This window comes from Bos indicus x Bos taurus, chromosome 8 (assembly GCF_003369695.1).
Source record: "Bos indicus x Bos taurus breed Angus x Brahman F1 hybrid chromosome 8, Bos_hybrid_MaternalHap_v2.0, whole genome shotgun sequence".
Taxonomy (NCBI): Eukaryota; Metazoa; Chordata; class Mammalia; order Artiodactyla; family Bovidae; genus Bos; species Bos indicus x Bos taurus.
In genome coordinates this window covers 89,599,534-89,615,030 of record NC_040083.1, presented here as the reverse complement: position 1 = coordinate 89,615,030, position 15,497 = coordinate 89,599,534, and the positions used below count along the sequence as shown (strand labels likewise).

At 47.6% G+C, this 15,497-nt stretch overlaps 1 non-coding gene across 1 annotated transcript; it reads left to right on the top strand.

Moving 5' to 3' along the window:
- The first annotated feature begins 5,687 nt into the window (after positions 1-5,687).
- Positions 5,688-5,901, top strand: LOC113897983. Its single transcript, XR_003512486.1, has one exon. It is a non-coding gene; the product is annotated as a small nucleolar RNA U3 (small nucleolar RNA).
- The last annotated feature ends 9,596 nt before the right edge of the window (positions 5,902-15,497 follow it).

Genomic DNA, 15,497 nt, shown 5'->3' with positions numbered 1-15,497 from the left:
GACGAGCAAGGTGGATCATGGCTCAAGGGACCCCCTGGATCTGCTTGAGCATCTACCCCAAAACCAGAATCTGTCTGTCTTACTATTTTGTGCCTTTCACCAACTCTTCTGACATTAACAGGGGACTATCCCCGACCACCTTTCTCTGGAAAAAATCAACTTAGGGCTTTAGTTAATAAGTCTCCTGGGCATGAAAGGAATATTTCTATTTTAACCCCTCTGTTGGCATTCTAGCTTGCCTGACAGGTTTATCCATACTCTTGCAACTAACACACATGATTGTTCACAACTCCCCAACTTTGAAAGGCACGGGAAGCCAAAACATTCTAAAAGTCCTAATGAGCATAGAGTCCTTTAAGGGATGAAAAATTATTGGAATAGATAGTACTGGTAAAGGGCTTCATTATTGGGCCAATGCTTGCTGCCGAGTTCCCATATGCCTTATCCATTGCGCACCTGGGAGTGCATTGGTTAACACAGTTGGAATGTAAGAAAAACAAGCAGCAGCCTTGGAATTAACCACATCAGACCTTTGAGCTAATTGGTTCTTTCTTTGTTGTGACCCACTGCACCTTTGCTCTGTGAGAATGTAACTTTATTTAGTATTTTCTGAGGCTGGGAAAAATAGAGAAAAAACACTTTAAGAGAAAACAAGTTTTCTGGTTGAGCAGCCTTTATCAAAAAAGGGTCATAAAATGTCCACAGGCCTCCAAGGCCAAAAGATAATGTACACAACAATGTTTATGGGAAAGGTATGCAGAAAAAATCCTCGTTTCTATAAAGACAAAACAGATGTAATGTTTGGGCTGATTCTGTATGACTTTGCATCTTTCATTTCCCTCTATGAACAAGTCAAGGTATAAAAGTTCCTTTTGAAAATAAAGTTATGGGCCTCGCTCACCGAAGCTTGGTGTCCCCATGTCGTTCTTTTTTTCCTTTTCTCTCCTTTTCTCTCTCTGTTCTTCTTTCAGGATGACTCCTTGGAACACAGGAGCTTTATTGGCTTTCTGTGTAAACCAAGGAAGATCAAGCCTCTTTCTCTTCTCTTTTATCTATCCCTAATTGCCTAAGCTGTCATCCTGAGGATACCCCTGGATCTTGCTGGGGCTGGACCCCGGCACCAGTCATTTTGGATTAGGACCACTCTAACTTCATCATTTTAATGTAATCACCTCTGTGAAGATGCTATCTCCAAATACAGTCATGTTCTGCAGTACTGAGGGTAATTCAATATATAGATTTGGGGGAGATGCAAGTCAGCTCATAACAGCACTCAACCTCCTGAAAGCACTCTGCATTGAGCAGAGACATCTGCTTCAGCTACTATGCTCTGAGTTTACCAAAAAGCACAGACGACCCAGAAACAGTGGGGGAGGAGAGGAGAAGGTCCAGTGAACCTCACAGCGACCTCTTTCCTTTCAGAACCATCAGCTCTCCTGTACTGTCCACCTTAGGTGGGCTCTTGGGTGTAGGACACGGAACTGGAGGGCCTCTTCTTGGGGCCAGGCAGGTGGATGTTGTGGCTGGCAGGTAAGGTATCCTGCGTGGATACCACCAGGAACAATAGTGGCTCTCTGGAGACTGGAAGCTAACTGTGGCTAATCCAAGACACCACGCTCTACTGAGACCCCAGAGAGATGGCTGCCATGGGGGAGCCTCCAGAGACTTAGTGACTCACCACCTACCAGGCTGGTGCTCCATGACTGGCCGCCCTCCACTGCTTGCTCCCTCACCCAGCAACAGTGACAGCAGTTGCTGTAACTGCAAAGGGCTTGCTCTTTCCCATGAGCATCCACTCATGTGCTCTCCTCCCACTCAGTGCCCGCAGGAGCTCCCGGCCCCAACTTTATGATAGAATCCACACTCCACACCCTGCACTTCCCGCCAGGTGTAACCTCACGCAACTTGCTCAGTCCATTTAAACTCGAGCTTCAGAGCAGCAGTGATGGTGTGAGTCCTTCCACCTGAAATGGCAAAATAAATGGAGTAAGTGGAAAGATTGTTTATCCTCCTCTGAGGGAGCGGGGCTCGCTCCCTCACGGGGCTGCTCTCCTGGCTAGGTCCACTCCCCACGTCCAGCAAAGCCACGTCCTGATACTGCAGGTGGGAGAGACTAGGGAGTCTGAGACCTTGGGGGTGACCTAGGAAAGCCAGTGAGACCTCCCAGAATGGCGCATTCCCTTCTCCTTTCTGCAGGCCCTTAAAAAGATGTAGGGGCACCTGTATATGGACCATTGATCTTAAAGAGGAAAGAGCTGGCAGAAAACATGAGCAGAAAGGGGACTGTGGCCTTCTCAGGAATCATTGCACGCTCTGCCTTTCTTTCAGCATCTGGAAATCTGAACATAGATCTTCACTCAGTGGTGTGAATTCTGCTGATGTTACAAAAAAACCTGTCGCCTTCTGCATAATGGCCTCTCCTGGACCAGCTTGATGCCTCTCTTTGCCAGCTCTGGCCTCGCTGTCCCTCTGGCCCCATCATCCTTGTGGAGATGAACTTCCCACTCTCATCCGTCTTCCACTTGCCACAGGCTCCTTCCTTCACCAGGGGCTGTTGATCAGGGTGTTGACTGCAAAGGTTCTCAGGTGTGACAACCTTGATTACTGCAGAGCCCTTGGGTTTCCTGCACTGCAGGCAGATTCTTTCCTGTCTGAGCTACCAGGGAAGCCCCAAACCCCCAAAACACAGATGATAAATAGATTTCATATGACGAGTTTGGACTTCCCTGATGGTGTAGTGGTAAAGAATCCATCTGCCAATTGAAGGAGACACAAGAGGCACAGGTTCAGTAACTGGTATGGGAAGATCCCCTGGAGAAGGAAATGGTAACCCACTCCAGTATTACTGCCTGGAAAATGCCATGGACAGAGGAGCCTGGCGGGCTACTGTCCATGGGGTCGCAGAGTCAGGCATGTCTGGGCATACACACATATGACTGGTTTACATAAAAAGTGAGTATTTCTGTGACAGAACTAGTGAGCAAGTGATTACTAGAGAAGGCATTTGCAGTGGTTGAAGCCAACACGAGATTCCTCCCCACGTTGTCTGTGAAGCTCCTGCAAGTGACAAGAAAGGACATGGGGAACGTGATAAAAGCATGAACGCGTGTCTTACAGAAGAGGAGACCAAGAGGCTCACAGGCCCCTCTGGAGACATTAACCCCCACAGTCATTGGATACAAACTACAAGAGCCCAGCTGGGCTTGGAAGACTGCCCGGACGGTGTGGAGGGGCAACATGGTGGATGGCACCAGGTGGGACAACAGCAACTAGAGGCCTCAGATTAGAGGTTCAAATAGGTAAATAACACTCCACATGGCAGGATACCTTGATTCTGAAGATCTTGGAAGACTGAAGAGCAGAAAGAGGATGTAGTAGCGGTGCCTGGGGATGTTGCTGCAGGTCACCTTGCTTTGGAATCAGCATCACATACAGGACTCCGGCCTTGACCTGAGAACCAGGTGGTCAGTTTCCAACACGTTTTTAGCAGTGACCTGAGTACAAGCAGCATGGATGGCTATTAAAAACATCACATTGAGTGAAGACAATAAAATACAGAGTGAATTATGAAATGGGTAAGCAGTATTATCATTTATATCATTGAACATACACACATGAGAAAACCCCACACATGTCCCCAAACACATGCAAACAAATATATGCCCAATAAGACCCACAGAGTGAACTCCTCGTGATCGAGGAGGGTTGTGGAGTTAAAAGGGGGCGTAAACACGGGAGAAATAAAAAATAAGAGGTGAGTCGCATGTTGGCCAGTGATGACACTGCACATGGACCTCTGCCCAAAGGACAGAAAATGAAATGCACAAGTTCAAGGTTCGACACCTGCCATACCCATCAGGATGACTAAGTTACTAAGACGGAAAACATCAAGAGCAGGGCGCACTGCTCGGGGAGTGTGGACTGATGCAGTCGTTTCACTGCTCTGGTTTGACTGATTCTGCTAAAGCTGAAACTTTGCACAGCCTGTGACTTCGGGATGCCAAGGTCTATCCCAAGAGATCATACATCACCAGAAAACACAAACTAGGATGTACATAGCAACGCTGTTGTTAATAGTCCCAAGCTGGGAGAGGCTCATGGCCCATCAGTAGCAGAATGGATAATCCTTTGAGGTATAGTTACAAAGCAAGGATGTGCAATCACCCATAAGATAGTGATGCGTTTCAACAGTCAGTAAGAGGTGAAAAGAATCAGACACAGAGAGACTAAAACGTATGTTTTCTTTGACACAGTGCTATGCACAGGTGAAGTGGATCTGAGTGGTTAGAAATCAGGATGGCCATTGCCCAGGCAGAGGGGCTGGAAATGAAACGGGCCTCAAGGGTGCCCCTGGGGTGCTGGTGACAGTGTGTGCACTTTGTCAGACTCCATCCAGCCATGCATCTCTGTTAGCTTTCAGTAAAAAGGAAGAAAAAGAGTAAGACAAAGAAATCATAAGAGGGCAGATAATAAGAGATCACATAGGAAATTTTGCTTATTGACAAAACATTAAAATACACACAGACTGAGGGCTCACCGCATGGGGGGCTGGGGTCAGAATACAGGGTGGGTGGTCTACTGCCTGTGAGTGGCGCTGAACCCTGATGCACCCTGATAAAAGAAACGGTCACATACTGAGGTATGGTGAAGTCATTCTGGCTTGTACATGAGTTAACTTGAACATTATGCTAACTAAAACACCCTGTTTGTGGCCTATCAAACAAGCATTGTACGTCTGCTTTAATTATTAAAGGAAAGAGTGTCTCTGACTCTTGACCAGAAGTAACAAAAGTCCACGTTAAAAATAAAGATTAAATGCCTCCCTTTCTGGGATACCAGCATATCCACATTTAATTTATATTTTGATGAGAACTGACACAGCTCCACTATTGAGCTTCAATCCAGTGATGACATCTGCTTGGCCTTTTATTTGTTTGTTTTCTGTTTCTTGCTGGTGTCTTAGTTCTTCCTGCATAGCCCAGCCTCTGTTTTGCTTCTTTTCACACATAATTGTTGCTGTTGCTTTTGTAAAGAGAATTCTTTCTTCCTTTTTTTCTCCCTCAACTTGGTTTTTATCTATACATAGAAAAGAAGCCCTCATAGCATGTGAAATTGTCACCAGCTGACTTATGGCTTTTATGACGGTTGCTAAGTTGAGATACCAAGGGAACATTTCATGCAAAGATGGGCTTGATAAAGGACAGAAATGGTATGGACCTAACAGAAGCACAAGATATTAAGAAGAGGTGGCAAGAATACACAGAAAAACTGTACAAAAAAGATCCTCACGACCCAGATAATCATGATGGTGTGATCACTCTCATAGAGCCAGACGTCCTGGAATGTGAAGTCAAGTGGGCCTTAGAAAGCATCACTACGAACAAAGCTAGTGGAGGTGATGGAATTCCAGTTGAGCTATTTCACATCCTGAAAGATGATGCTGTGAAAGTGCTGCACTCAATATGCCAGCAAATTTGGAAAACTCAGCAGTGGCCACAGGACTGGAAAAGGGCAGTTTTCATTCCAATCCCAAAGAAAGGCAATGCCAAAGAATGCTCAAACTACTGCACAATTGCACTCATCTCACATGCTAGTAAAATAATGCTCAAAATTCTCCAAGCCAGGCTTCAACAATATGTGAACTGTGAACTTCCAGATGTTCAAGCTGGTTTTAGAAAAGGCAGAGGAAGACTATACTTTCAGGGATCATTTCTATAGTTTGTTACTAGAGAAGTTTCTCTGAACATGTAGAGCACCCGAAACCATGAGGAGGAGATGCAGTGTCCTCTCCTGAGCGTGAAGCTGGTCCTTGGTGTTCCTTCTGCAGCTGCCACTGACCATTGATGATTGTTCTTCTCTTCCTTTGGGAGAGTAAGAGGGAGAAGACACCGTCTGAGTGGTTTTGTAAAAAAGAAAAAAAAAAAAAGAAAAGGCAGAGGAACCAAGATCAAATTGCCAACATCCACTGGATCATGGAAAAAGCAAGAGAGTTCCAGAAAAGCATCCATTTCTGCTTTATTGACTATGCCAAAGCCTTTGACTGTGTGGATCACAATAAATTGTGGAAAATTCTGAAAGAGATGGGAATACCAGACCACCTGACTTGCCTCTTGAGAAACCTATTTGCAGGTCAGGAAGCAACAGTTAGAACTGGACATGGAACAACAGATTGGTTCCAAATAGGAAAAAGAATTTTTCAAGACTGTATATTGTCACCCTGTTTATTTAACTTATATGCAGAGTACATCATGAGAAACGCTGGACTGGAAGAAGCACAAGCTGGAATCAAGATTGCTGGGAGAAATATCAATAACCTCAGATATGCAGATGACACCACCCTTATGGCAGAAAGTGAAGAGGAACTAAAAAGCCTCTTGATGAAAGTGAAAGAGGAGAGTGAAAAAGTTGGCTTAAAGCTCAACATTCAGGAAACAAAGATCATGGCATCTGGTCCCATCACTTCATGGGAAATAGATGGGGAAACAGTGGAAACAGTGTGAGACTTTATTTTTTTGGGCTCCAAAATCACTGCAGATGGTGACAGCAGCCATGAAATTAAAAGACGCTTACTCCTTGGAAGGAAAGTCATGACCAACCTAGATAGCATATTCAAAAGCAGAGACATTACTTTGCCAACAAAGGTTCACCTAGTCAAGGCTATGGTTTTTCCAGTGGTCATGTATGGATGTGAGAGTTGGACTGTGAAGAAAGCTGAGTGCTGAAGAATTGATGCTTTTGAACTGTGGTGTTGGAGAAGACTCTTGAGAGTCCCTTGGACTGCAAGGAGATCCAACCAGTCCATCCTAAAGGAGATCATTCCTGGGTGTTCATTGGAAGGGTTGATGCTGAAGCTGAAACTCCAATACTTTGGCCATCTGACGCAAAGAGTTGACTCATTGGAAAAGACCCTGATGCTGGGAAAGATTGAAGGCGGGAGGAGAAGGGGACAACAGAGGATGAGATGATTGGATGGCATCACCGACTCGAAGGACATGGGTTTGGGTGGATTCCGGGAGTTGGTGATGGACAGGGAGGCCTGGTGTGCTGCAGTCCATGGGATCGCAAAGAGTCGGACATGACTGAGCGACTGAACTGAACTGAACTGAGGTTGTGTCTGGATTTCCCCAGCACGTGGTGGTGTCAGTTTTCATGGTGGTGGTTTCAGCTTTTCCTTCTTCACTGTTTTCAGCTCTTGTGTTCCTCTCTCACCTTAAACCAATATTTACATAATGAGAATATTTCCGGTATTTCATTATAAAGATTGGTACTTATTTTTGGTTTAAAATATGCTTTTAAATCATAATAAGAAAATACTCACTTATTGTTAAGTGTTTTTAAAATTTAATCAGGAATGGATGCTGAGTTTTCTAAAATATCATTTTAGCTTCTCTGCAGATAATTATGTGGTTTTTCTTCTTTGACTTACTAATGTTGTCAGTTGTGTGAATTGATGTCCTAATTTGAATTATCCTTGCATTCCTGAGGGGTAAATCCTACTTGGCTGTGGTTTATTATTATTTTAATGAGCATTTTGAATTAAATTTGTTAATATTTTATTGAGGCTATTTGCAGAGATATTCACATATAAATCTGCTCATTTTGTGCTCCTGCGTCTTGCCCTGCCCAGCAGCATGCTGCCTGTGAATGTGCCACTCTCCAAGACAGTGTACATGGGCCAGCTTTTCATACCGGTGACTCAGTTGCGCTCCTTTTATACTTTTCAAAGTGTGCTTTTCTTTTGGCAAGTAGAGAGTGTCGTGTGCATGCTAAGTCACTTCAGCCATGTCAGACTCTTTGCCACCCTATAGACTGTAGCCTGAGAGGCTCCTCTGACTATGGGATTCTCCAGGCAAGAATACTGGAGTGGGTTGACATGACCTCCTCCTGGGGATCTTCCCAACTCAGGGATCAAATCCAGTATCTTTTGTCTCCTGCCTTGGCAGGAGGGTTCTTTACCACTAGCGCCATCTGGGAAGCCCCAGGGAGTATGATGCCTGGGGTTAAAATCTGTACTGAGACAGAACCTCTTAGGTGTCTTTGTTCACTTTGTCAGGCCTCACCTTCCTCACTTGTAAAATTGCAATATTATCACACCTCTTTTATAAGGCTGCTGCTGCTTTTAAGTTGCTTCAGTTGTGTCCAACTCTGTGCGACCCCATAGATGGCAGCCCACCAGGCTCCCCCGTCCCTGGGATTCTCCAGGCTATTGGGGATTAAATGGATGAACAACACACACAGACTTGGAAGAACAGCATGCAGTAAAGAATAAATACTATGTGTTTGCTATTATTTTGACCAATGCTATTATTCACTTGTTAATAAATGAATAATACTCATTCATTATGATTCTCTCATTCTTCAAAGAATGTTAAGTTTAACTGGAGGAACCCCGTGCTGGCTTGATGCCTTTAAATGCTCAGAGTTGGATGTGTGTGGGAAAGGGCCTCTTGTATAGTCTAGCACTGAGGCCTGCGGGTGGGAAAATCGTAGAAGCTGCTGAGCTAGCCGGCAGAACTTGGAACTAGCGTTTCCTTGCTGGTTGAAACCCTCTTCTGTCCTCACACCATTTGAGGCTGTCGGCTGCCTGGGTAACCTGGATGTGAGCGCGGTGAGTGGGACCTGTTGTGGTGGTTGCCATGGCAGAGTTGCTGTTTCCAGGCAAGGGTCAAGTTAACTCAGCGGCTAACTCCCAGGTCAGTGCATTTAGTCCTGTCCTGGAAAATTCATCAAGGGCTTTGAACCATCTGGTGGCACCTTGGAGTCTAGCCTTGAGCACGCAGGGCATATGTGCGTGTTAGGTTACTTCAGTTCTGTCTGACTCTTTGCGACCCTATGGACTGTAGCCCACCAGGCTCCTCTGTCCATGGGGATTCTCCAGGTAAGAAAACTGGAGTGGGTTGCCGTGCCCTTCTCCAGGGGATCTTCCCGACCCAGGGATCAACCCAGGTCTCATATCTCCTGCATTGTCAGGTGGATTCTTTACCACTAGTGCCACCTGGGAAGCCCTGAGAACGTGGGGGACATCACACCAGATAAACTGCTGCCTGGAGCTGCAGGCCAGATTCCCTCAGGATCACACCCCACCCACACACATCTTCTTGCAGACTTCAGTCAGATCGTCTAGTCACAGAGAAATGGTTTTGAGCGTGAGGCAGCAGCCTTCTTGGATAGCCTCTGTGGCTGCAGACCCTCTGATTGGGTTTAGGGGTAAATTGTTGTTTAGTCACTAAATCGTGTTTGACTCTTTTGTGACCCCAGTCTCTTCTGTCCACGGGATTTTCCAGGCAAGAATACTGGAGAGGTTGCCATTTCCTTCTCCAGGGGATCTTCCCAACCCACGGATCGAACCTGCATTGGCCGGCGGGTTCTTTACCACTGAGCCACCAAGGAAGTCCTTAGGGGTAAGTACCTGTTGTATAATAAAGGATACATCTAGTCTTTGTCCTGGGATCCTGGCATGGAGCTTTTAAACCCTTAGGAATTCCTGAATGATAGGAGTGTCTTATTGGTAATGAGCCCTTGGACCACATATAAGTTTATATCCTGAGGAGACTCACGATGGATGCATAGAATCCATCAGAATGGGGTGGTCAATCCAGAAGCACCAACCACATGATTAGAGGGTTGGGGCTTAGAGCCCCCATCAGCCAGACTTCCCACCCTCCAGGGCAGGGGGAGGGGAGTGGCTGGAGATTGGTTTCAACCACCTGGCTGACCAACGATTCATCATTCAATGATGATGTCATTAAACTCCAATGAAAACTCTGGACACCAAAGCTTCCTGCTGCCCCCTGGTTGGTGAACATGCGATGTGCTAGGACGTGGTGTAGCCTGACATGTAGGAAGAGTGTTACACAGAAGCTCTGTGTTGGGGACCCCCCCAGATTTCATGCTATGCATCTCTTCATTTGGCTTGTCCTGATTGTATTTGAGGAGAAGGCAATGGCACCCCACTCCAGTACTCTTGCCTGGAAAATCCCATGGACGGAGGAGCCTGGTAGGCTGCAGTCCATGGGGTCGCTAGAGTCGGACACGACTGAGCGACTTCACTTTCACTTTTTACTTTCATGCACTGGAGGAGGAAATGGCAACCCACTCCAGTGTTCTTGCCTGGAGAATCCCAGGGACGGGGGAGCCTGGTGGGCTGCCGTCTGTGGGGTCACACAGAGTTGAACACGACTGAAGTGACTTAGCAGCAGCAGCAGCAGCAGATTTGTATTTGAACTTATGGAATGAGGTTCTTGACATTGTACAGGAGACAGGGATCCAGACCATTCCCATGGAAAAAAAATGCAAAAAAGCAAAATGGCTGTCTGGGGAGGCCTTACAAATAGCTGTGAAAAGAAGAGAAGTGAAAAGCAAAGGAGAAAAGGAAAGATATAAACATCTGAATGCAGAGTTCCAAAGAATAGCAAGAAGAGATAAGAAAGCCTTCTTCAGCGATCAATGCAAAGAAATAGAGGAAAACAACAGAATGGAAAAGACTAGGGATCTCTTCAAGAAAATCAGAGATACCAAAGTAACATTTCATGCAAAGATGAGCTCGATAAAGGACAGAAATGGTATGGACCTAACAGAAGCACAAGATATTAAGAAGAGATGGCAAGAATACACAGAAAAACTGTACAAAAAAGATCTTCACGACCCAGATAATCACGGTGGTGTGATCGCTGATCTAGAGCCAGACATCCTGGAATGTGAAGTCAAGTGGGCCTTAGGAAGCATCACTATGAACAAAGCTAGTGGAGGTGATAGAATTCCAGTTGAGCTATTTCAAATCCTGAAAGATGATGCTGTGAAAGTGCTATACTCAATATGCCAGCAAATTGGGAAAACTCAGCAGTGGCCACAGGACTGGAAAAGGTCAGTTTTCATTCCAATCCCAAAGAAAGGCAATGCCAAAGAATTCTCAAACTACCACACAATTGCACCCATCTCACACGCTAGTAAAGTAATGCTCAAAATTCTCCAAGCCAGGCTTTGGCAATATGTGAACCGTGAACTTCCTGATGTTCAAGCTGGTTTTAGAAAAGGCAGAGGAACCAGAGATCCAATTGCCAACATCCACTGGATCATGGAAAAAGCAAGAGAGTTCCAGAAAAACATCTATTTCTGCTTTATTGACTATGCCAAAGCCTTTGACTGTGTGGATCACAATAAACTGTGGAAAATTCTGAAAGAGATGGGAATACCAGACCACCTGACCTGCCTCTTGAGAAATTTGTATGCAGGTCAGGAAGCAACAGTTAGAACTGGACATGGAACAACAGACTGGTTCCAAATAGGAAAAGGAGTTCGTCAAGGCTGTATATTGTCACCCTGTTTATTTAACTTATATGCAGAGTACATCATGAGAAACGCTGGGCTGGAAAAAGTACCCAGTAGGAGACTGAAGCAAGGGAGTCTGGCCTTTTTGTCACTCTTTCTCTTAATTCAATTGCAGAAGCATCACCACAGGTTAACCTGGTGGTTCCAACAGTAAGAACCCACCTGCAATGCAGGAGACCTGAGTTTGATCCCTGGGTTGGGAAGATTCTCTGGAGAAGGGCATGGCAACCTACTCCAGTATTCTTGCTTGGAGAATCCCATGGACAGAGGCACCTGGCAGGCTACAGTCCTTGGGGTCACAAAGAGTCAAACACAACTGAACAACTTTACGTTCACCACAGATGACAGCTGATATGATTTTTTCCTGTTGCCATTTTTGGCTTGGATCTTTCCAAATTCCTCCAAACTGGAGTATGTAAAGCAGCTTTGTTTAGGGAATCAGCAGGGGCTCTCATTGGTCCAGTCACCCTCCAAGAGGGCTGCAGAAGACCTTCATTTAGACCATCAATAGCTGTTTTATTCACCCCATTTCTTCGTAACTGTTTCAGGATTTCCATTCCATGGCACGAGTCCTGTGGCTCTCCCCTCATCTTTGCCCCTTCCTTTGGCCATCAGCCTTCCTTGTCATGTGCTATTTCGGCACACCTTTTTCCCTTGGATATTGCTCTGAGACTAGATGCAGTAATTTGAGTTGGGTCTGCGTCTGAATCCCCAGCATATCCTCCACTGAGGGCCCGGAGACAAGAGGCTGTGGTTCCCCAGCCATAAGCTAAGCTTAGCCTTTTCATTTTTAGCTCTCACATAGAACAATAACCAAGGGATTGTATCTTTTGGTCTTTTCATATTATTTTGCATTTCCTTACACATCCACTGAGCCAACTCCCCAGAATTTGGATTCATCATCTCTAAATTCCACTGGGAACTTCTACCTCCAGGAACTGACATCAGCATAGCAGCTGCTCCATACCACTGGTTATTCAAGGTGGAGTCCCTGAGAAGAAGAGTTTTTTGGCTAATCTGAATGGAGGGAAATTGCCAGCCTGGTGGCAGTGTTTGCTGGACTTGAAAGAGTTCCTGCAAAGGTTGAGTGAGATGCCCCAGGTGTTCTGCAAACTGGAGTGGAGGTCCTGACAGGGGCTGAGTAGTTTGAGCACAGACCCCAAGGACAGAGATTTTATTGGTGTTCTGGGTCACACCTGGCTCATGTCAGATGACTTACTTGAAACCATTTTTTTTCCTTGTAGAATTCCTTAATTGATTTTTTAAACCACATTTTGAAGCTTAAAAAAGATTACCGAAAGATTTGCTGTTAAGTTCCCCTTTCATTCTCGTGATTCAGGTGAGGGAGTGAGGAAGGAAGCAGAGGGGAAGCTCGAGCCCTCCCACTCCTGGACTAGGCAGCACCCGATCCCCCCGGCCAGGGATTTATCCAGGCCTGCTGGGCCCTCCTGAGAGGGTCCCAGGGGTGGGCTGGGGCGCACCTGGTGTCTCAGCTTTCATACCTGCTTCGGCCGCTGGCTCCTCCTTTCTCATTTTGGAGGCTGCGGGCTGGAGTGTGTGGAGAAGTCCCAGGTGCCCTGCTGCTGCTGCTGTTGCTAAGTCGCTTCAGTAGTGTCCGACTCTGTGCGACCCCATAGATGGCAGCCCACCAGGCTCCCCTGTCCCTGGGATTCTCCAGGCAAGAACACTGGAGTGGGTTGCCATTTCCTTCTCCAATGCATGAAAGTGAAAAGTGAAAGTGAAGTCGCTCAGTCGTGTCTGACCCTCAGCGACTCCATGGACTGCAGCCTTCCAGGCTCCTCCATCCACGGGATTTTCCAGGCAAGAGTACTGGAGTGGGGTGCCATTGCCTTCTCCGCCCAGGTGCCCTAGGAGGATTCTATTCAGCTCATGGCTCCTTACGTGGTGCGAGGGCATCCCCCAGAAATTAGAAACAAGCAGAGTTCTGTTCTTTGTGGGACCGTAGGCGACTTGGAGAGCCTGGGCCGTGGGAGGCAAGGTGGCCTCTGCTCTATTTCTGAGGCTGCCTAGGTGCAGGCGTCTGGGGTTTGCGGGCCTCCTCAGGACCCCATCCTGTCATGACCCTGCCAGAGTGTCTCCATGAAATGCTTCCTCTTGACCTGGGCACATGGAAAGAGTTTCAGCAAAGAAGGGTCAACCGTCCCCTCACACGGCGGTGGGCAGGGTTCCAGGTTCCCACCTGAAATGAGTCTGCATTTAGGCTTGTGGCCAAGACCTCATGGGCAGATGCTGAGGTAGGGCCTGTGTGACCCACATTGGATCGTCCAGAGGCAGCTGAGATGCTACTGGGCGGGGGGTGGTGGGCAGGAGGGCGGGAAGGTGGGCTGGAGCGTGGGGACCAGGAGCCTGGGGCAGGAGAGACAGAGGGAGGTATGAGAGAAGGATGGTCACAGAGGGGGGTGTGAAGGAGGGCAAATGGGGGAGAGAAAGAGGGAAGGATGGGGAAGTGGGGAGGGGAGGAGAGGAGGAGACAGTTGTGCGGAAACATGTTGAAATACATAGACAGCTGCGCCGGTAACGGGGAGTGCCTGTCGGGGTCCTAGACAGCGGCCTCCTGTGCAGCGGTCAGCCCAGTACTCAGGGTCACCGGGATCCCCTCTCTAGAAGTGAGACACTGCGTGGATTTCTGAGCGATTCTTGGCATTAGGATGAAGAACTGACTCTAAGGTTCTTTTCCTTTGTGCTTATTTCCCCCTGTTAATGGCTTTTCCTCACACTTCATGGCTTACTGCAGCTTTAAGGTCTAAGTTAGAGTTTAAGAGTCAGCCTGAACACCGTCTCTGTATCAGTACCATGTTATTTCAGAGGAGAAATGAGACGGTTTCGCCTTTGAAAGTGCAGGGGACCCAGCTGCTGCCTGTGTGTGAGGAGAGGGCTGGTTGTACACTCAGTGACGTGGGTCTGAGGTCACACCTGGTGTCCGGGGTGAAGCTGTCATCTCCTGCGTGAGGATGGGGTATGCAGGTGATCTTGGGGGGCACTATGGGGTACAGGGGCTCCAGGCCAGAAGGGGTGGACCAACCTCCTGCTCCTTCCCAGCCCTGAGAGCCCACGAGGCCAGCTGGTGTGGGGGTATTTTTGGTGCCTTCCTGGACAGGGGCACAGATGCCCCACAAGGACGTTGGGGAAGCCTCTGGGTGTGAGGCCTCTGAGGAGAACACAGGGCCTGAGGGGACCCGGTGACCCCGAGTACAGGGCTGGCTGCCGCACAGGAGGCCGCTGAGAGCCTCAGGCCATCCCAGCATGGTCACCAGTCCCCATGAGGCTCAGCCTTCAGCCTTGCCACAGCTGAGGTGGAAGGTGGGAAATCGGGAAGACTCAGTAACTGAGAATTTGGGCACTGATTGCTCTGAAGGAAAGTTGGGTAGAATAGTCCCCAGAAAAATCCTCAAGAATGCAAAGGGCAGGTGTTGTAACTTATAAGAAGAAATGGGATTCATCTACAACAAGGTAACTGGGCATGTGGGGACAGAGCAACCTTGGCCAAGGGAGGGGCTCCTGGATCCAGGTGGCCCAGGACAGCCTGGCACAGCGCTTCAGGTGTGTGGCTCCCCTTGAGGGGGGAACGTCTGTAGTGCCCACGGCTCCACTCAGGGTCTTTGTAGGGGAAATGTGTGAATTTGCAACATGTGGGTATGGATGATGCATAAAAAAAGAAACCTCTATTGACCTAGCCTGAAATTGATTTGGTTGTGAAAGTTATTTATTAACGATAGAAAATGTGGAAAATACAAAAGAAGACAGAAGAGAATAGAAATAACCTTCAGTCCGGAAAGACTGAAGGCCAGAGGAGAAGGGGACGACAGAGGATGAGATGGCTGGATGGCATCCCCGACTCAATGGACATGAGTTTGAGTAAGCTCCGGGACTTGGTGATGGACAGGGAGGCCTGGCGTGCTGCAGTCCGTGGGGTTGCAGAGTTGGACACGACTGAACTGAACTGAACTGCAGGCCCACCACTGGCCAGCAGGTCGGTGCTTTTTCTTCTCCTGGGTGTGCTGGCTTCCTGTGTGAAACACGGAGGCGTGACCTGAGGATGTGGCAGGGCTGGCCTGTGATGTGTTCACACTGCCCCCTGGTGGCCCCTGCATGGGCAGCCACCTGCATCTCAGAGAGGCACATACAGAGCCAGGAGCAGATCAGAGGGT